The sequence below is a fragment of the Diceros bicornis genome, chromosome 32 (genome assembly GCF_020826845.1).
Source record: "Diceros bicornis minor isolate mBicDic1 chromosome 32, mDicBic1.mat.cur, whole genome shotgun sequence".
In the NCBI taxonomy this organism is placed as follows: Eukaryota; Metazoa; Chordata; class Mammalia; order Perissodactyla; family Rhinocerotidae; genus Diceros; species Diceros bicornis.
Genome location: NC_080771.1, coordinates 9,262,800 through 9,284,657, shown reverse-complemented (window position 1 = coordinate 9,284,657; position 21,858 = coordinate 9,262,800). Strand labels below are relative to the sequence as shown.

At 44.3% G+C, this 21,858-nt stretch overlaps 1 pseudogene; it reads left to right on the top strand.

Moving 5' to 3' along the window:
* The window catches only part of LOC131395932 (liver carboxylesterase-like), a 30,289-nt pseudogene extending 9,781 nt beyond the window's left edge, over nucleotides 1-20,508 (top strand).
* Nucleotides 20,509-21,858: the final 1,350 nt, after the last annotated feature.

Genomic DNA, 21,858 nt, shown 5'->3' with positions numbered 1-21,858 from the left:
TCCAGATCAAAAGAGTCTGTGACTAGGTGCACTGGGCATCCTATGGCTTTCTTAAAGGGTGAGAGATTATGAGTTCCAAAGGGGGTGGATCTGAGATTTAGAAGGACCAATGGCAATACTTTTGTCCAAGGTATTTGGAGGGTCTCTAAAAATTTTACAAAGTGAATCTTAATAATACTGTTAATGCATTCAGCTACACCAGAAGATTCAGGGTATAGTAAGCACAGTGAAAGTGTTGTAAAACCAGCCAAAAAGCAATGACTTGTCAGAGCAACTGACTAGTGAAATGGATTCTCATTCACTATGAAGTTCAAGAGGGGTTCCCCAGGTAGGAATAATCTTTTCCAAAAGGACTTTAGCCACAGAAGAGGCAGTAGCCTGTCTAAAAGGGAAGGCTTCAGTCCAGTCGGAAAACACGGAGACCATGACTAAAACATATTTATATCCATGAGAGGGGAACAGCTGAATGAAATCCATTTGCCAAGCGTCAAATGGCCCATTAGGCAATTTAAATGTCTGGGAGCAGTCCAACAGACTTCTCTGGGTTGTGTTTTGGACAGTGGGACAAGTGAGATAGGTAATTTTTGAAGACTTACTAATATTTTCCCACCCATATTGATTCAGGAATACTATCATTTTGTCAGTGGACCAATAATTTAATGTATGTACAGTGGTTAGGGATGGGAATTTTAGAGTCTCTGAGAGGACTGTGTTGTTATTTGGCCCAAAGCAGAGCTTTGTCTTTTTATTAAATGAACAATTGTTGAATTTCCAACCTTGTTTTTCGTTTCCTGTTGGGGTTTGTAGTGTGAATAGAGTGGCATGTGCATGAGAGTTCTCTCTTCTGGCCTCCCAACTCCATTTTAAATCGAGGTTCTGTTTATTAATTTTCATTAAAAGTTTTGGATTAAACTCTATTGAACTGACATGGGCACATGCTCATCCTTGAACTAATCTCTGTGGTCAGGGAGGTGGAGCAACCCAGGTCACGTATAGATGCCTGGATTCATGGGGTAAGAGGGGGAAAGAGGGAGGTCCCAGAAGGAAAAAGAAGGTGTTGTTTCCTGAAAGACCAAGGAGGGGAGATGGATGGAGGGCGGGGCAGGGACAACCACAGACATCCTCTCCAGAGCTCCCCTCCCAGACCTACACCCACACCCTGTGCTCAGGCCCAGGGGAGCCAGTGTCCTGCCCACTTCCTCTTGCCCTAGCCCTGGTGGCGCATGAGGGAGAGCCCAATACCTTTAACGCGCAGCTCACAGGATCAACTTTTCTCCCAGGAAGCTTCTCATCGCATCCTCTGCCTTTGTCTTCACAGAAATTTTTCACTCTTGATTTATTTGGAGACCCCAGAGAGGTAAGGACCTTTGGTTTCTTGATTACAGGTTTTAAGTCCTGATACCTTTAAGCTCCAGTTAAATATGAATGAAAAAATCGCCCCTGTGGACTCATAGTAACTCCTGTATTTACATTGCTGAGGCCCAGAGAGGGGCAGTGACTTGTCTGGATAACACAGCCAGGAGGAACAGACATAAAACTAGAAGCTGTTCCTCTGATTCCCAGTCCAGTGTTCCCAGTCATCAGCTCTGTGTCCCCTCAACCCAGTCTACCCCTCGACCTTGTTTACATTTCCTGCTCCCAAAATGCCCCCAGAGAAGGCTGGAACAGAAACTTCTACTACTGGGAAGTGGAGATAACTGGATACGGGGTTTGTTCAGGAGCCTTCATTGGGGAGCACAGATCTTCCCCTGGAGGCTGCAGGGTTGACTGGCTGTGCAAGCTGCACTGTCTGCAGGTCCATCAGGAAGGGAGACCAGAATCTTAGTCCTGAGGACACGACCCTCCTCCCAGCCATGAAGGAAACTCCAATGGCATCCTCTCCATTTTCTTCCTCCTCCCCCTCTACCTCCCAAGGCGTTGCCAGGTTCCAATGACAGTACTTCTTGAACATCCGACAGTCCTGTCCACTCTGCTCTTTCCCTGGGGATAGTAGCACTTATCTTAAAAGGTGTTGTGAGGATTAAATGATATTCACTCAGTAATTCAGAAAAGATTTAATTAGCACTTACTGTGTGTCAGGACCTGATTCAGGAGCTGGGGATATAGCAGCGAAACAGGCTAAACAGAGACCGTCCTTGCCTCCTGGAGTGAGGGAAGAGTCAATAAACAGACAAATAAAATACGTAGTGTGTGTTGACAGTCAGCATTAGGGAGAAAAAGTAATTGGGAAATGGGGCTAGAGTTTGCCAGTGGTTTGAATTTACATGGCAGGGTCAGGAATGGTCCACGAGAAGGTGACTTTTGAGTCGAGTTCAGGAGGAGGAGAGGAAGCCAGCCGTCAGGAACACTGCAGGAAGAGTGTTCCAGGCGGAGGGAAGAGCGACTGCAAAGGCCCTGAGGCAGGAGGCCAGTGTGGCTGGAGTGCAGGGAGTGAGGAACAGGCCTGAGGCTAAAAAGGGACCAGGAGGTGGGAGGGGGTCCTTAAAGGACTTGGATTTTGATTCCAAGTGTGATGGGAAATCTTGGGAGGGTTCTGAACAGAGGAGTGAGAGACCTTGGATTTTACAAAGGTGCTCTTTGACTGCTGTGTTGGAACTGAAGGTAGGGAAGGGGCAGATGCAGGGACACCAGCTGGGAATCCACTGCACTGCAATCACCCAGGCAAGGGACCATGGCGACTTGGACTAGCCCACAGCAGAGGCGATGGAGAGAAGGGGTTGGTGTCTGGATATTCTTGAAGTGACAGCTGACAGGATTTGCTACTGGACAGGATGTGGGGTGTAAGGAAAAGAGAAGGGGTGAAGCAGGCCCTGGGGTTTTTGTCCTGAGCCAGGTGATGCACGAGGCCCACCTGGGGCAGCCACTGGCACCCACTCTGGACAGTGGCGACTCCTGCCATTCTCACGGGTGCTGGTGTCACTCAGCCCCCACTGGACGCAGCCCTGATCAGGCCCTCATTGTCTCTCTCCTGGACTTTCACCATCTTCCACCTCTACTTTTCCTCCCACGCCCGTGCCCCACGGTGCTGCCAGACTCACCCTTGTTGACCCAGGTCAGGGAGTGTCCCCCCTTCTTAAAACGCTGACCTTCCTGACAAGAGAAACCCCCTCACTTCCATGGAGTTATCCTTCAAAACACATCTGAGTCCCTGCTCTGTGCAGACATTGTGCAGAGAACGTGCTGCACCATCTGCTGTCTCTCTGGTCCACGCCCCACAGCTTCCTCCAAACCCAGGACTCTCGGGGTCTGAGGTTGCTGGGATTAGTCCCGCACAGTGACACCTCTGCCACTCTGTTCATGCCGTTCCCACTGACTGGAACACTGTTCACTCCCCAGAGCCCAAGGGATGGCAGGCCTCCACGTGGCCTGCCCTGTGTCCTCCTTCCAGAAGGAGTTGCTCCTCTTGCTGGCTTCCTGCAGCCCTTTCTGAAATGTACAGCCTTTTGAAGAGAGGAGTAGTGCACCCACATCCTTTGCCCCTATTGTCAGCCATATTGCATTAGGATTTGGGCCCTTGTCCTGCTGAGTCAGATCACTTGAGAGAAGTTCTCCGGTGCAGCCAGAACGAGTTTGTCATTCACTGACCCTTGGAGAGAAGATGTAGGTCCTAGAATTCACAGAGTCTCAAAGCCTGTGGGTTGTCCAGTTTCACCTGCCATCTGGGTGGGGAATATGGCAGATGGAGCTGGTGTCCGTGGGAGGGATCTGTAACAGCTCCGCTAATGAACAATATCCAGTGTTTGTCCAGCCCTTTCCATGTACCAGGTACTGTGCTGAGTATTTTACGTGTGTTCAGTCATTTAAACCCCACATGAACCCATCTCATAGATGAGGAAACTGAGGCACAAACAGGTGTATTTACTTTCCAAGGTTACCAGTTAGTAAGTGGCAGAGTCAGATTTCAAGTCCGGATAGTCTGGCTCCAAAACCCATGCTCTTAACAACTTCCATGACCAAATATGAAACATAACTACCCAGAACCAGCTTCCCAGATGGTGACCTGTGGGTCGGGCTCTGAGGAATCTGTGGCATGTAAACGTTCTTCACCAAAGGTAAAACCTAAAATTAAGACATTTATCAACATGACGAGAGCCCATCCCTGATTCCTTTTCTCCGGCTCTCCCTCTCTGATAGGGATTCAAGTCTTGGTTAAGCCCATTGAGTGATGAGGTGCTCACTACCTCCTGGAAGCAAACCACTCATCAAGAATAGCTCATGTTTAAATGTAGATACACAGATACAGTCAGTTGTCATCAATCGTGATTCTGTATTTGTGAATTCACCTACTCACTGAAATGTATTTGTTACCCAAATCAATACTCGGGGCACTTTGTGGTCATTCAAGGATGTGCACAGAGGGACAGAAAGTTTGAGTCACACGGTGACACATGTGTTCCCATCTGAGATCAAAGACAACAACTCTCTGTCTTCTTGTTTCATCCTTCATACTATTAACAAGTATCCTTTTCATGGTCTATTTAGTGCCACATTTTTCACATTTTTATGTTTTCTGTTGGGGGTTTCTCCGTGTAAAATGGCCACCAGCACAGTGCTGAAGTGCTGTCTAGTGTTCTTCAGCACAAGAAGGCTGTGATGTGCCCCACATTTGAGAGATACGTGTGTTAGATGAGCTTCGTCCAGGCGTGGGTTACAGCGCTGTTGGCTGTGAGTTCAGTGTTAATGCATCAAACGTGCAGCACATCCAGAAAAGGAGGAAGAAATTTGCCCTGAGGCCCCTCTGGAAATGCTGAAGTAACATCTGCAGCTGTGATGAGGCTGTGGAAAAGTGGTTACATTTGTAGTTTGGGGGGATGATGATGATAAAAATCACAGTGGATGGCACTGTCGTGATGCTAGAGGCCAAGGAATTTACAGTCATGTTACCAGAGGCTGGAGAGTATGAGCCCTTCTCGGCTGCTGTTTTCCTATAAATAAGCACTAGAGATAACTAATTATTTGTAAAAAAATATATGTTACATAAGATGTCTTTCAACACACATAAAACGATGTTGTCAAAAATGTGACCAGAGAGTGACATCAGCATCATGGCGGAGTGAGCTTTCCCGTGAACTCTTCCCCGGACAAGATACAACAAAAGAAACAGTCACAGACCAACAACGGAATCCCAGACAGTGAAAACCTAGAGCGGAGGGATCCACACTGCCGCACATCTGAGAGCGGAACGTGCTGGGCCCCTGGAGGAAGTGGGGAGAGGTAAGGAGAACTCCGCTCCCCCCATCAGATCAGCGTCCCGGTCTGCACGGCTCCCAGAGAGCGGGGAGGGGCGGCCCTCGGCGGGAAACCGTGGCTCTTCGGACTCTCTCAGCCAGTGGGAAACTCCCGCACAGAGGACTCAGAGGAGCCACAGGGCTACCATCAACATCTGAGCACCCCAGAGAGTGGATAAAGAGGGGCAATCGAGAAGCCTCCCACGTCAGGGACCCAGAGGGTAAAAGAGTGAGCTCCCCGCTCCCCGCAACCCGGACTCTGCAGCTCAACCGACCAGACCAGACCTAGCGATCCCAGGCAGACCTGATCAAAAGACTGGACCCGTGGATCGCAGCGGGGAAAAAAAAAACAAAAACAAAAACTGCGGATTGCAGCAGAAAAACCGGGGCAGAGCGCAGGGGGCTTAGACTACACAGCACTTTACCACCAGACAGTGGCGGCAGGTGGAAATTGCAACCAGAGACTTCCAGGATAAGGAAAAACCAAACCAACACAGGAACCACAATGCAAAAATATATGAAATCACCAGACCAGAAACAAAATGACAAGCACCCAGAAATCAACCCCGAAGACACAGAAATCCATAAACTAAATGACAGAGATTTCAAAATAGCTATCATAAAAACACTCAACGAAATACGAGACAACACAGACAAACAATTCAATGAGATTAGGAGTTTCTTCACAAAAGAGATTGAAATCATAAAGAAAAACCAATCAGTGCTGATGGAGATGAAGAACACAATGGAGGAGATAAAGGAGAATCTGGAATCTTTAAAGAACAGAGCTGACAATATGGAGGAAAGAATTAGTACTTTAGAGGATAGGAATACAGATATACTCCAGATGGAAGAGGAGAGAGAACGAAGACTAAAAAGAAATGAAGAAAGACTCTGAGAAATATCTGACTCTATTAGAAAATGTAACATAAGAATTATAGGTATTCCTGAGGGAGAGGAGAGGGAAAGAGGAACAGAGAGCCTATTCAAGGAAATAATAGCTGAGAATTTCCCAAATCTGGGGAAGGAGCAGGAAATACCAGTAAGCGAAGCCAACAGGACACCTATATATATTAACAGACAAAGGCCTTCACCAGGACACCTAGTGGTAAGGCTAGCCAGGGTCAACGTCAAAGAATCAATATTAAGGGCAGCTAGACAAAAACAAAAAATAACGTACAAAGGAACTCCCATCAGGCTCTCAGCGGATTTCTCAACAGCAACTTTTCAGGCTAGAAGAGACTGGAATGATATATTCAAAATACTGAAAGACAAAAACTTTCAGCCAAGAATACTCTATCCAGCAAAAATATCCTTCAAATATGATGGAGAAATAGTAACTCTCCCAGATAAACAAAAGCTAAGGGAGTTCACGGCCACGAGACCCCCACTACAAGAAATACTCAAGAAGGCCCTCAGGCCTGAAAAAAAGAAGAGAAAGGGAACACAAAGCTTGGAGGAAGGAGAAAAGTAGGTAGACAAAATCAGAGAAATAGTAGATCTTTACCAGAATAGGTTAGCAAGCACTTAAATACTAAACTCAAAGATCAAAGGAAGAAATTCACCAAAAATAAATTTAACCTCATCACTGTAAACACACAGCCACAACACAAGATAGAATAAGGTACAACAAGAACAACTTAGAAGGGGAAGAGGAAGGTGACTGAATTGACTTAGTATAAGGAAATAAGAGGCCATCAGATAATGGACTATCTCATACACAAGATTTTTTGCCCAAACCTCAAGGTAACCACTAAACAAATAATCAAAGCAAAACCACAGATGATAAACAAAGAGAAAACTAGAAGAACCATAAGACAGAACAACCAAACTGAATTGGCAGTCCAAAACATATGGGACAAGAAAAAAAGGAAATGCAAAAGAACCAGAAAATAAGTGTCAAAACAGCAACATTAAGCCCTCATATATCAATAATTACCTTAAATGTAAATGGATTGAACTCTCCAAGTAAAAGATACAGAGTGGCGGGATGGATTAAAAAGCAAGACCCAACAATATGCTGCCTTCAGGAAACACATCTTAGCACTAAAGACAAGCACAGGCTCAGAGTGAAAGGATGGAAGACTATACTCCAAGCTAATGGAAAACAAAGAAAGCCGGTGTTGCCATACTCATATCAGACAAAGTAGACTTCAAGATAAAACAGGTTAAGAAAGACAAAGAAGGGAAATATATAATGATAAGAGGGACACTACATCAAGAAGACATATCACTTATAAATATATATGCACCCAACATAGGAGCACCAATGTACATAAAGCAACTATTAACAAACCTAAAAGGAAAAATCAACAACAACACAATAATAGTAGGGGATCTTAACACCCCGCTTACAACAATGGATAGATCATCCAGACAAAAAGTTAATAAAGAAATATTAGACTTAAATGAAAAACTGGATGAGATGGATCTAGTAGACATATACAGAGCACTCCATCCAAAAACAGCTGACTACACATTCTTCTCAAGCACGCATGGAACATTCTCTAGGATAGATCATATGTTGGGAAACAAAGCAAGCCTCAATAAATTTAAGAAGATTGAAATCATAACAAGCATCTTTTCAGACCATAAGGCTATGAAACTGGAAATGAACCATGAAAAAAAAACTGGGAAAGTGACAAAAATGTGGAGATTAAACAACATGCTATTGAACAACCAATGGATCATTGATGAAATTAAAGGAGAAATCAAAAACTATCTGGAAACAAACGAAAATGATAACATGCCATATCAAACCATATGGGATGCAGCAAAAGCGGTCCTGAGAGGGAAACTCATAGCGATACAAGCCCACCTGAACAAACAAGAAAAAGCCCTAATAGGCAACCTTAAATTACACCTAACAGAACTAGAAAAAGAAGAACAAACAAAGCCCAAAGCCAGCAAAAGGAGAGAAATAATAAAAATCAGAGCAGAAATAAATGAAATTGAGACCAAAAAAACAGTAGAAAGGATTAATGAAACAAAGAGTTAGTTCTTCGAGAAGTTAAACAAAATCGACAAATCCTTAGCCAGGCTTACTAAGAAAAAAAGAGAAAAGGCTCAAGTAAATAAAATTAGAATTGAAAGAGGAGCAATTACAACGGATACCATGGAAATACAGAGGATTATAAGAGAATACTATGAGAAACTATATGCCAACAAATTGGACAATCTAGAAGAAATGGATAAATTCTTAGACTTATACAACCTCCCAAAATTGAACCAAGAAGAAATGGAGAATCTGAATAGACCAATAACAAGTAAAGAGATTGAAATAGTAATCAAAAACCTCCCAAAAAATAAAAGTCCAGGACCAGATGGCTTCTCCAGTGAATTTTACCAAACATTCAAAGAAGATTTAATACCCATCCTTCTCAAACTATTCCAAAAAATAGAAGAAGATGGAACACTTCCTAAATCATTCTATGAGGCCAACATCACCCTGATACCAAAACCAGGTAAAGACAATACAAAGAAAGAAAATTACAGGCCAATATCGCTGATGAACATTGATGCAAAAATCCTCAACAAAATATTGGCAAACCGAATACAACAATACATTAAAAAGATCATACACCATGATCAAGTGGGATTTATACCAGAGACGCAGGGATGGTTCAACATCCGCAAATCAATCAACGTGATACATCACATCCACAAAACAAAGAATAAAAACCACATGATCATCTCAATAGACGCAGAGAAGGCATTTGACAAGATACAACATTAATTTATGATAAAAACTCTCAATAAAATGGGAATAGAAGGAAAGTACCTCAACATAATAAAGGCCATATATGACAAACCCACAGCCAACATCATACTCAACGGGGAAAGACTGAAAGCCATTCCTCTGAGAACAGGAACGAGGCAGGGAAGCCCACTCTCACCACTCCTGTTCAACATAGTACTGGAGGTTTTGGCCAGAGCAATTAGGCAAGAAAAAGGAATAAAAAGAATCCAAATAGGTAACGAAGAAGTGAAACTCTCACTATTTGCAGATGACATGATTGTATATATAGAAAACCCTAAAGAATCTGTTGGAAAACTATTAGAAACAATCAACAACTACAGCAAAGTTGCAGGGTACAAAATCAATCTACAAAAATCAGTTGCATTTCTATATGCTAATAATGAACTAACAGAAAGAGAGCTCAAAAAGATAATACCATTTACAATTGCATCCAAAAGAATAAAATACCTAGGAATAAATCTTACCAAGGAGGTGAAGGACCTATACAATGAGAACTACAAGACATTATTGAAAGAAATCCATGATGACATAAAGAAATGGAAAGATATCCCATGCACGTCGATTGGAAGAATAAACATAGTTAAAATGTCTATATTACCTAAAGCAATCTACAGATTCAATGCAATCCCAATCAGAATCCCAATGACATTCTTCACAGAAATAGAAAAAAGAATACTAAAATTTATATGGGGCAACAAAAGACCCCGAATAGCTAAAGAAATCCTAAAGAAAAAGAACAAAGCAGGAGGCATCACAATCCCTGACTTCAAAACATACTACAAAGCAATAGTAATCAAAACAGCATGGTACTGGTACAAAAACAGACACACAGATCAATGGAACAGAATTGAAAGCCCAGAAATAAAACCACACATATACGGACAGCTAATTTTCGACAAAGGTGCTAAGAACATGCAATGGAGAAAGGAAAGTCTCTTCAATAAATGGTGTTGGGAAAACTGGACAGCCACATGGAAAAGAATGAAAGTGGACCATGTGCTATCGCCATTCACAAAAATTAACTCAAAATGGATCAGAGACCTGAAGGTGAGACCTAAAACTATAAAACTCATAGAAGAAAGTATAGGCAACACACTATTTGACATTGGTTTTAAAGGAATCTTTTCAGATGACATGCCTACCCAGACTAGGGAAACTAAAGAAAAAATAAACAAGTGGGACTTTATCAGATTAAAGAGCTTTTATAAGACAAATGAAACCAGAATCAAGATGAACAGACAACCAACCAGCTGGGAGAGAATATTTGCAAAACATACATCAGACAAGGGGTTGATCTCCATAATATATAAAGAACTCACACAATTGAACAACAAAAAAACAAACAACCCGATCAAAAAATGGGCAGAGGAAATGAACAGACACTTCTCCAAGGAAGATATACAGATGGCCAATAGGCACATGAAAAGATGCTCAACATCACTAATCATCAGGGAAACGCAAATCAAAACAACACTAAGATACCACCTCACGCCTGTTAGAATGGCTATAATCAGCAAGACAAAAAACAACAAATGTTGGAGAGGATGTGGAGAAACAGGAACCCTCATACACAGCTGGTGGGAATGCAAATTGGTGCAGCCTCTATGGAAAACGGTATGGAGATTCCTCAAAGAATTAAAAATAGAGATGCCCTATGATCCAGCCATCCCACTACTGGGAATGTATCCAACGCACCTGAAATCAACAATCCAAAGAGGCTTATGCACCCCTATGTTCATTGCAGCATTATTCACCATAGTCAAGAAGTGAAAGCAACCTAAGTGTCCCTCGACAGACGATTGGATTAAGAAAATATGGTATATATATACAATGAAACTGTCGGGGGAAGAGGGAGGATCTCCCTCTGCCCTTTCCCTTAAGGTTCTTCTGGCTGGCCAAATAATCAACAAGACAGGTTAGCAGGAGAAAATAATACCATGTTTAATAACATGTATACATGGGAGAAAGCAGGGACACTGCGTTTCTCAACACAATAGCAGAAATTCTCGTCTTAAATATCATTTTCAGCCAATGACAAAGGAGGATTTTGGGGGTGGGGGAGTCAGTTACAGGAGATTACCACTAAAGCACAGTAAACAAGAGTAAGGTTATTATGCAGATTTAAGACCTCACCTTCCACACTGATAAGTTTCTAGAAATGAGGTCATCCCCCCTCTTCCCAAGACAGAGAGGGAGATACCTTTACAAATGGAGATTTCCCTTATAAATGTAAATGTTTGTCTGGCAACTCCTTGCAGGGCCATCCAGAGAATGTGGCCAGAGAGACAGAATTTCTGATAACATGGGCTTGTTGGTGCCTTTCCTATTGTAACATCTATTTTACATTATATTACAGCCATCAGATGGAAGATCTGTTCCAGGAAGGAGCCACCATGTCAAATTCTTTAGGCAGTTAGTGGGGGAGGTCAAATGTCCTTCAGAGAAAACAATCAAGGTAAAGAGATATATTTCAGGGTGGCCAAATTTGATCTCCCACAGAATACTACTCAGCCATAAAAAAAGACAAAATCATCCCATTTGCAACAACATGGATGGACCTGGAGCGTATTATGTTAAGTGAAATAAGCCAGAAAGAGAAAGACAAACACTGTATGATCTCACTCATATGTGGAATATAAACCAACACATGGACAGAGAAAACTGGACTGTGGTTACCAGGGGCAGTGGGGGTGGAGGTGGGAGTGGGGGGTGGGGGGTGAGGGTTGGGCACAAGGGGTGAAGGGAGTCATATATATGGTGATGGACAAACAAAAATGTACAACCCAAAATTTCACAATGTTAGAAACCATTAAAACATCAATTAAAAAAAAAAATGTGACCAGAGTATCCCAGGAACCCAACCCTGTATTTCCTCTGGGAGCTGTGGCTGTTTAACTAATTCAGAGTCGCAGTGACTTTATAGAACTAAATTACCAAAATAATGAGAATTGACTTTACACAGAGAGATACATATAGACATACATACACTTCACTTTGAAATATATATAAACATGTATGTGCATATATCTCAATACTTAAGTATAAACTTATAAATATATGTACATATATATGTAATATATATGTTACAATATATATATATTCTGATTTGTCAGAGACTTGCCCACATCACCTGACCACTGCCAGCCCTGCGTGAAGTTCTCTCCTCTGGGGTCACAGAGACTGAGTCTTCTTTGTTGGGACTCTGAGTTCTGTGGTTACTCACATGGGCATGCAGGTCTATGGTGCTGGCCTCTCGCTCAGACAGGTAGATAGTGGGAGGTGGGTGTTTCCTCAAGAGGGGAAGCACAGACACTATGCTCCCTCTTCCCCAGAGCCATCCCTACCTGCCCACTGTTGTTGATGGACTGCTGCTGCCAAAGATGCCTGAAGAGATTCTGACTGAAAAGACATTCAACACTGTTCCCTACATCATCGGAATCAACAAGCAAGAGTTTGACTGGCTTCTACCAATGGTAAGAATGTGTTGGTCTCTTAGACTCACCTCCTCTGCCCATCACATCACCCCTCCCATCTCTGATCACCGGAGATCCTCCTTCTCCAGACCCCCTCAGGGTCCAGAGCAACTGTCCCCTTCATGCAAGTTGACATTTCCATGGAAACCTTCTCTGGGATGGCCCAACTATCACCTGGGAGTGTGGCCCTGGGGATCCCTCTCCCCAAACACTCTCTGATTGTTCTCCATCCGAGAATCCTGAAAATGCGACACTGGGACAGCCTGTAGAGACAATCACTGGGCAGATGAGAAAACCAAGGCATGGAAAGGGGAAGGAGCTCAGGAGTTAAGGAGAGTGAGGCCTGGGACACTGCAGCCTCTCCCCTTGGGCTTGGTGCTTTCATAGTTTCTCCATAAATCCCACACATGCTCCTAGTCATCTAAGTGGAAAGATTCAGAGGAGCTTGCTTCCTCTGGAGTTAACATTGACTGCTAAAAGCTAGGAAGGGCTTTCCCTTCTGACAAAGATAAACAAAGCCGACACTAGTCGAAGTGGTGAGGACAGGTTTTATTCAGTTAACTACTGCAGTAGGGGAAAGAGTCCAGCGTGAACTGAACTCCAGTCCCAGAAACAAAAGGCTGGAGCCTATTTAAAGGCTGGATGTGCTCAGGGAAAGGCTGTGGGCTGGGAGGGGGGTTTGTCCATGTGACTGGTCCACCTGGATTAGTGAATTAGCTCCTCTTCAGAGGAGAAACAGACTCTCCTGTCTTTCTAACAGGAGACAGTGCTATAAGTTGGAGCAAGATGTCCACTGAAGTTAGGCCTTTCTCCTCCCACAGGAACTGAAAGAGAGAGAGTCATCTCCTGAAAGTCTGCATTTCAAAGGATGGCTCTCAAGTCCTTGAGGAAATAGTTTCGGGTGGTTTATTTACATCTTAAAGGTCAGAGATAAGATTTATAATTGCAAACTATCTAAAGTAACTGCTCTAAAAGGGGTTCAGTGTTCCATCAACCTATCACCAGGTTTTGGCTGAACAAACAGTGAATTCTCCTGGCAGCAGGGAGCTTTCCCAGGCAGGCAGTTTAAGGGAAGCTGGGGTCATCCTAGGGACAGAGCCTTAAGCTGCTAGAAGCCCTGTCAGAGTTGGGTCAAGTCCCTTAGTACATGTTTGGATGGAGCTGTTATGTGCAGAGTTCTGCAGTTCTTACTTCAGAACAATCTCATAGGTTATACTGAAGGACCAAAGCCATAGGGCCGGATTTGGGGCTTCCTCAGTCAGCTGAGACTGGGAGGGCATTTGTGAGTCTATGTCCTCTGTCCAGAGCCCTCTACTTCAACTCTAGCCTGGCTTAAACCCTCCTTCTCTATCTCGATGACCATTGTGGGGACTCTAGCCTGACATATATATATACACATACATACTGCAAAGGACTGAGACAGCTTCTCTTAACACTTACTTCATCCTTTTTGCACTCTTTGAGTTTCTGGATATAATAAATCCTTTTGATGCACTGATATTGCCCAGATTATCCAAGACCCATGCCCGTCAACACATGACAAGGTGACCTTCAGACACCGTTGCTTTGGTCGATTGGTCAGTTTGATTCTTTCTGCTAATTCCCAATGATTCACAATTGATTAAGTTATCGTTTTAACAGATGATGGGCTACCCCCTCTCTGAAGGCAAGCTGGACCAGAAGACGGCCACATCACTCTTGTGGAAGTCCTATGCCATGGCTGTAAGAATCTACGGAATCACAGCAACTGGCTGAGACCCAAGGAGGGGAGGGGCTTGCCCCAAATCACAGACAATTAAATGGCAGAAGGAAGACTGTTGTTGGCGGGTTGTACCCCCATTTTTCTGCCTTTCTCACTCACCACCTAGGATGGGGGAGGGTGGATTGCATGGGAATCAGGTGGTTCACCATTAACACAAGAAGACAAGCTGTGTCACTCACCAGAGGGTGGGGGTCACTTTCACTCTTGATCCATTTCAGGAAATCCCTAAGGAACTGACTCCAGTGGCCACTGAGAAGTATCTAGGAGACACAGACGACCCTGTCAAAAAGAAAGACCTGTTCCTGGATTTGATGGGAGATGTGATGTTTGGTGTCTCGTCTGTGACTGTGGCCCGCTTCCACAGAGGTGAGTCCCAGATGTTGGACAACAAAGAGACACTGACCCCACTAGCTTCCCCGTTAGTCCTGTCCAACCCTCAGCATAGACAGATATGTGGAAACTGCCAAGGGCAAGGCCTCTGAGGTCATTCCATATGGCCTGGAGTGGGACACTATCCTATTATTTGCTTTCACTAAAAGCAGACTCTGAGAAAAGGGTCTGAAAGCAAGTAGCTTATTTGGTAAACAATCCCAGAAAACACCAGTAGAGGAGTGGAGTAGTGACAAGGGAAGGAGAAGGAAGCCAATCCATGCTGCACTGTCAAGCAAGTATCCACAGTGGACACTGGAGCTGGGGAACTCTGGGAAACCAGCAGAAGACAGTCTCATGGTTATCCCAAGTGAGCAGCATGGGAGCTGGGGTATTTATCCTCCAACTCCCATGAGTCATTGGTTGAAGGCTGTTCCCAAGATTAACTGGTTCCCAGGTCAATTTCCTGGTGCTTTGACCTGCTGTATACATGAGCAGAGTGGTCTCTGGTTGCCAAAGACCTAGGCAAATAGTTATCAATGCCAGAGATGGAATCAGGCTGGCATGTCCAGAAGTAGAGCATATGGTGAGTCACTGACAGCATCTGCTACAGGGACTCCTCACCTGACGTTATGTTTACAAGGCAAATCTTGGAGGATGTGTCTTGGAAGGTGTTCAAAGTCAGAGCTAACTGTAAACTAGTCTTTTAACCAGTGGATCTGGGGGTACAGTGAAGCCAAGCATAGGATCCGGAAGATTGTAGTGGACTGAGAAAGCCAAGAGGAGTGAGCAGTGGGAGGGGGAAGACAGGTGTCAATGTCTCCAGCTGGCTTTTGTCCATCCCAATGTATGCTGGGTCTACCACAGGACCTTCCACTTTGACCCAAGGGATTTGAGGTCAGGGGTGGATGAGCTCACCCAGAGAGGAGATGTTGCTTCTTGGTGCCTTTTTGAGGTCCTCACAGGATCCATCCTTTTCTGGGAGCCCTCCTTCACCTAATCTCCAAGCCAAGTAGTGGTTCTCTAGTCCGGACCTCTCCCTCTAACTGTGCTGGGAGGATTTTCAATTCGGGATGTTATAAGCCTGATAAAAAGTATCTATAGCTGACCTACTATGTGCCCAAGCACTCAGGACAGTAACGTGCAGGTGCTGATTACCACTTCCTCCTCCCGAGGGTCCTGATGAAACTCTTCAGCTGGGGGCCACCTGAGGTCAAATCTGTTCTTTCGTAAACTTGGTCTTGTTTCTTACTATGTTCCTGAATTGTGGTATCCCTGTCTGCATCATCTCCTGGTCCAGCCACACTGGACTTGTGTGTTTTATCTGATATCTCATGACTTTGAGTTCAGGGTCTTTTGACAGGACTACCCAGATTTTATCAATGTTATTCTTTCATTTTTGTGTTTGTCTCTCTTTTTGATAAAAAAGAACTTTTCTGAATATAAAATTAATATATAATAATATATAATATCTTACAGTTGTAGAAAGTTTTGAAAATATGGGAACATATAAAGACGAAACTAGATATCACTCATAACTCCTCCACCTAGAAATATCTGCTATAAATTTTTTTTTTGAGGAAGACTGGCCCTGCGCTAACGTCTGTTGCCAATCTTCCTCTTTTTTTTCTTTTTTGTCCCCAAAGCCCCAATACACAGTTGTATATCATAGTAGTTGATTTTTAGCTCTTCTGTGTGAAATGCTGCCTCAGCCTGGCTTGGTGAGCGGTGAGTACATCTGCGTCCAGGTTCTGAACCGGCAAACCCTGGGCCACAGAAGCAGAAAGTGCGAACTTAACCACTACACCACCAGGCCGGCCCTCCTATAAATTTTTGATATCTTTTCTTCTAATAATATTTTCATGTCTTACATATAATGTAAAAACTAATTTTAGGGCCGGCCCGGCGGCTTAGCAGTTAAGTGCGTGTGCTCCGCTGCTGGCGGCCGGGGTTCGGATCCCAGGCGCGCACCCACGCACCGCTTCTCCGGCCATGCTGAGGCCGCGTCCCACATACAGCAACTAGAAGGATGTGCAGCTATGACATACAGCAATCTACTGGGGCTTTGGGGGAAAAAAAAATAAATAAAATCTTAAAAAAAAAACTAATTTTATATTATGTGTTTGTTCCTATAGGCATTTCCTAGCTGTCAATAAAAACTCATTGAAAAAAGCCGTTATTTCATGGATTAAAATTTACTTTAGCATTCCTGTCCTGTTGGATATTTAGGCTGGCTGCTCATATTCTGATGCCACAAAAACATTATGCTCAACCTTATGTGCGTAAATCTTTAACCATGTCTCTAGTAATTTTCTTAGGATTGGTTTTTAGAAGTGAAATTATTAGACTGGACTGCAGGAGCATTTTAAACTTCTCGATACAGATTTCAAAATTGGTTTCCAGTGTATAAGAGTGTGAGTTTCTTAACACTCTCACTTGGGATAGTCTGTTTAAAAAATAAAAATAATGCCAATTTCATAAGCCCTTCCCCGCCAAAAAAAGAACATCACGCTGTTTCAGTTTGCCTATTTTTGATTACTGGCTCTCTCTTTGACTCTGCTTCTCTTATTGTTCTCGATTGTTATTGTACAAGTCTGCACCCTACTTAACTTTGAAGACTTGTGTTGTGATTGTAGTAATTTTATACATCTCAGAGGTTTAAGACAGAAAGTTTTTTAATAAACTTTAAAATATCCTATTGGGCAGCATCTTACCAAAAATAAGTTCTCTCATTCACAAAAGGTCTTTCTTCTATGTTGTGTTCCGAATTCCTTTCTAAAAATTTTGAGTGGCAGAGGCACAGATAATCCCCTCCTTTCTGTGAATTCTGCTTGACTTTGAAGCAGCTGTTTAACAGGTGGGTTACAGAACCACAGAAGGATTGCTTCTTCCAAACAACACCTTTTGCTAAACCAAGGGTGCATATTGGGAGCGAGGGAGGAAATTAAATAAATTATTCTACATCCTCATATCAGGATGGAATGTATTGCTAAATCACTTCTTTGACAAATATTTAATGATGTGAAGAAATGATTATGATCATTACAAAATAACGTACAATGCTGTCCCAATTTTATATACATATATGGGATATGTGCTAAAATATTAATAGAGGTTCTTCTGAGTGGTGGGATTATAAGTGATCTTTTTATTCATTTCCCTTTTTTCTTCCTTTTCTGCATTTGTTACTGTACCCACGGGGGGAAAAAGTTGTAAAATTTCTCCACCAGCTAACTCGAAGCCTGACCCTTCCCGTGTTGGAGTCACTCACCATGGACCTCATGATCCACGCATAGTGTGGATCTCCATGGCCAGGTGGACCAGGAGTTAGCCCTGAAGGAGCAGCGATGGCAACTCTGGGGAAGCATCATCAGGAAAATTGAGATCTCTGGGGCTTGGAGGGGGAGGTGAGAGAGGAGGGAGGCAGGGGGAGGAGGAGAGGGGCAGGAGAGAGGCAACTTTCTCCTTCCTCAGCCTCTCTTCTCTCTCTACCACCTCAACACTCCCCAGGCCAAGCAGGAGGCAAGACATGTGAGGTGACAGAGATATAGGAAAGGCTGAGTTTGTGGTTTTCTGAGACAGAAGAGACATATTGTCCCCTTTCTGCATATGTTTGTATTTAAATATTCACGCTCTCAGATCAGAAACTTGGATTTGCTTCACTCTTCTCACAATAGTGAGAGAAACGCTGGAAACATTCAAGACTGACCAGAAGAGAAGACTCCAATTGGGCTGCAGATATTCTACAAAGGAATGAAAACTAGCCTGTTATCAATGGAATACAGTAGTTTAAACTGTATGTATGTAGATGTTCTTGAGTGTAAATGCATCAGTACGCAAAGGGGTTTACGTGAATTGACCTGGTGCCCTTATATTAGTTATTTTGAGCAGATCCACCTAAAGTTTCAACATTCATTCATTCGTTCAATCTTCACTCATTCATTCAACAAATACCTGGCTCAAATCCAGTTCCACCTTCACCAGGTATGTGGTCTTAAGCAAGTCACAGAAATTTTCAAAATTATGTGTCTATTATGCTGATAACCAGAGGTTTCCTGCAGGGCCACACAGTGTCCAGCACACAGCTGACACTCACAATGGGCAGCTGTTATTAATACTGCTGTTGTTGTGTACTGAGGACCCAGGTGTGCCACCCATTCGCTGAGTGCTCAGGGGACCCGGAGACCTTGATACCATCCAGGTGTGCGTCAGGTAAAATGAACTGTGCATGAATCCATGTCTTCTCAGATGCTGGAGCCTCCACCTACATGTATGAGTTTCAGTATCGCCCAAGCTTCTCATCAGACCTGAAACCCAAGACGGTGATAGGGGACCACGGGGATGAGCTCTTCTCAGTCTTCGGGGCTCGGCTTTTCAAAGGTGATGGCCCTTTGGTGACTACAAACTTGGACTTATGAGATCTGGGTTCAACTTTTGGTTTGGTGGTCTTGGGAAAGCTCTTCCTTCTCTCCAGGTCTTAGTTTCTGGAATTCGCGATAATAAGCTTGGACTGCACAAGTCCGTAACCTTTCTCTTGCTCTAAGATGCATGATGGAGAATGTGTATTCATGTCCCCTCATTCACGATCACTACAAAAATCCAGACCTGGGGGTCAGTATGACAGGTGGTAGGTCACTAGCTGGGCTCTGCTCAAGGGCTAGAATGCCCCCACCCACTTCCCACTCACAAGAGCATATCAGAACTTGACCTTGAATCAGGGCTAACCTGCATCTCTCTGTTTCCAACTATATATCTATCCATCTAAAAGTCATATCTTATTAAATTTCAAATATTTAGGAATATATTAAAAAAAAAACCTTTCACACACGTTTTCAAAACCTTAACTATCAACAGTTACAGACGACTTGTACCCACCTCAGGGCTATTTGTGACACACCAGTGCCTCTGGGCATTACTTGGTTAGATGACTCCTTAGGGCCATTGCAGCTCCGTTATTGTGCAGATTCTATGTGTATGTGGGTGGGTGAAGGGGATTGTAAAAAGACCCAAGGAAAGCAATCCTGGGAGGTTGGGTTGCTGTATTTGAAACTCTGGGTTGTGGCATTGTGACCCTGAAGGCAGCCTTCTCACAGATTGATGACAGCCCTTCACTGAGTTCTACATCAGTAACTCTCAAGCTTAAAGTGCACATAAATTACCCAGAATCTTCTTAAAATGTAGCTATTGACTCAGTAGGTCTTGAGTAAGGGCTCAGATTCTGAATTTCTAATAAGCTCTCAAGAGATGCTATTGCTGCAGGCCCGTGAACCACACTTTGAATATCAAAGACTTTTGTCTTCTTCCCCACAGAGGGTGCCTCAGAAGAGGAGATCAAACTCAGCAAGATGGTGATGAAATTCTGAGCCAACTTTGCTCGCAATGGGTAAGTTTGATGGCAAAGATGGAGCACGGTTGGGAAGGGGTAGAGCATATCTATTGGGAATTGGTAGCTTATAATGTTTGATGGTAAAATTCCTGGCCCTGTGGCCTCTGACATAGGAGCTCTCTAACAATGGACAGGCTGCCAGGAGATGGTGAGCTTCCTATCTCTAAGGAGCCTCTTGGCCCAGATGACACCAGGGGTTCCCTGAAACTTCAGAGGGTTGTGGGGACCACACAGTAACTTTGGAGAATTTCTATTTGATTCTGTTCCCAGGAACCCCAATGGGGAGGGGCTGCCCCACTGGCCAGCATATGACCAGAAGGAAGGGTACCTGCAGATTGGTGTCACCACCCAGGCAGCCCAGAAGCTGAAAGACAAGGAAGTGGCTTTCTGGACTGAACTCCTGGCCAAGGCGGCAGTGGAGAAGCAACACCAGATTGAACATGTTGAACTTTGAATGGGTGGCCCAGCCGGCCTCGGGGTCCTCAGGGAGCCAGCACGGAGGTATTCTACAAAAGGTGTTTATGGGCCAAAGAGGCATCTTAATGCGGAATCTGGAGAATTGCCCAATGGGAGTGGGCAGAGGTTGGGGAGGGGGAAATTCTGTATCAATGGCCTCAATTTTGGGAATAAATGTTCTTTTGGAGACCAAGTTAGTGTCTGTCTCATGGGCTGGAGATTAAACCATCCTCCTTAGAGAGAGAAGGATGAAGAGAGAGGGCACCATCAGCAGGCAGGTGCCTCTGACAGGGCTGGCTTGGCCTCTGGACAAGCAGAGTCCAGCAGGCTGGGCCCTGGGAGCTGCCAAGGGGGACTCTGGATCTGCTCCATGTCTAGGGGCCCACAACAACTTCCAACAACAGGATGTGGGATGGCCAGAGTATGGTGACCATCCCCTCCGTATAGAGCTAAGTGTAGAGACAGAGGTGGTGCAGACTGATAATGTACCTGGAGAGGGAGAGAGAGGTAGGTGCCGTGGTGACCATGTGACACTGTTGTGTGGCCATTGCTGACCCCTCCACGGGTCTACAATTCTTTCTTCAACATACACAGTGTTCTCCCAGGCCCTCCCTGATGCCATCTCTTCCAACATCTCATCGGAGCCCCTTCTGTAGCCTGGACCACTTCAGGTCGGAGCAGTGACCACCTTGGGGTGAGTCCCTGAAGTGTTACCCTAAAACTGCCTCTTTCAGAATCTCTGGGGTGACTTCTGGCTTCTGCTGGATTATAGAAAGCTCTAAGGAGTGTCACTCCCCCCCAACAGCAAGAAAAAGCTAGATTATCCTCAAAATCATGACTTTTCCTGCACCATTCAAAGAGCTGAGATTTCAGGTGAACAATTACCCTGAAGTCTCAGGAAGACAGGCACTTTGGAGAAAGATGGGACGTGGATGCTGACTTACTGTCTGCCACAGGTGGAAGATGGGGTCACCATAGGTGTGAGTACCATTACTCTAAAATTGCCAATCAAGTGCTCAAGGCCAAGTGTGGGCTAATATGAGGGTATAAAGCCCTCGGGAGCCAGGGACCCGTAGGGGAATTTACACAGAGTCTTCTCCACTGACCTCCATCAGGGGCTCCTGAGAAAGATCGGGAACAGGTAGAAAGACCAAAGAATGCCTGCCTCAGTGGTGCAGGCATGGAGCCCTGCTCAGACACTTCTCCCTTAAAGCACAAAATCCCTAAACCATTGAGAAAAGGGCAGCAATCCCACCTCCCTTGGGGTCCTGGGGAAGACCTGTTGAGGGTGAGGAAAGGAGGACAATTTAAAAACTCTCTCCCTGTGGGAGAGGTACAGGAGATCATCCTGGGTCCTGGTCCTTAGACGTCTTTTACTGCTGGGCAGGGGCAGAATCACTGAGAAAGGCCCCTCTCCGTGACTA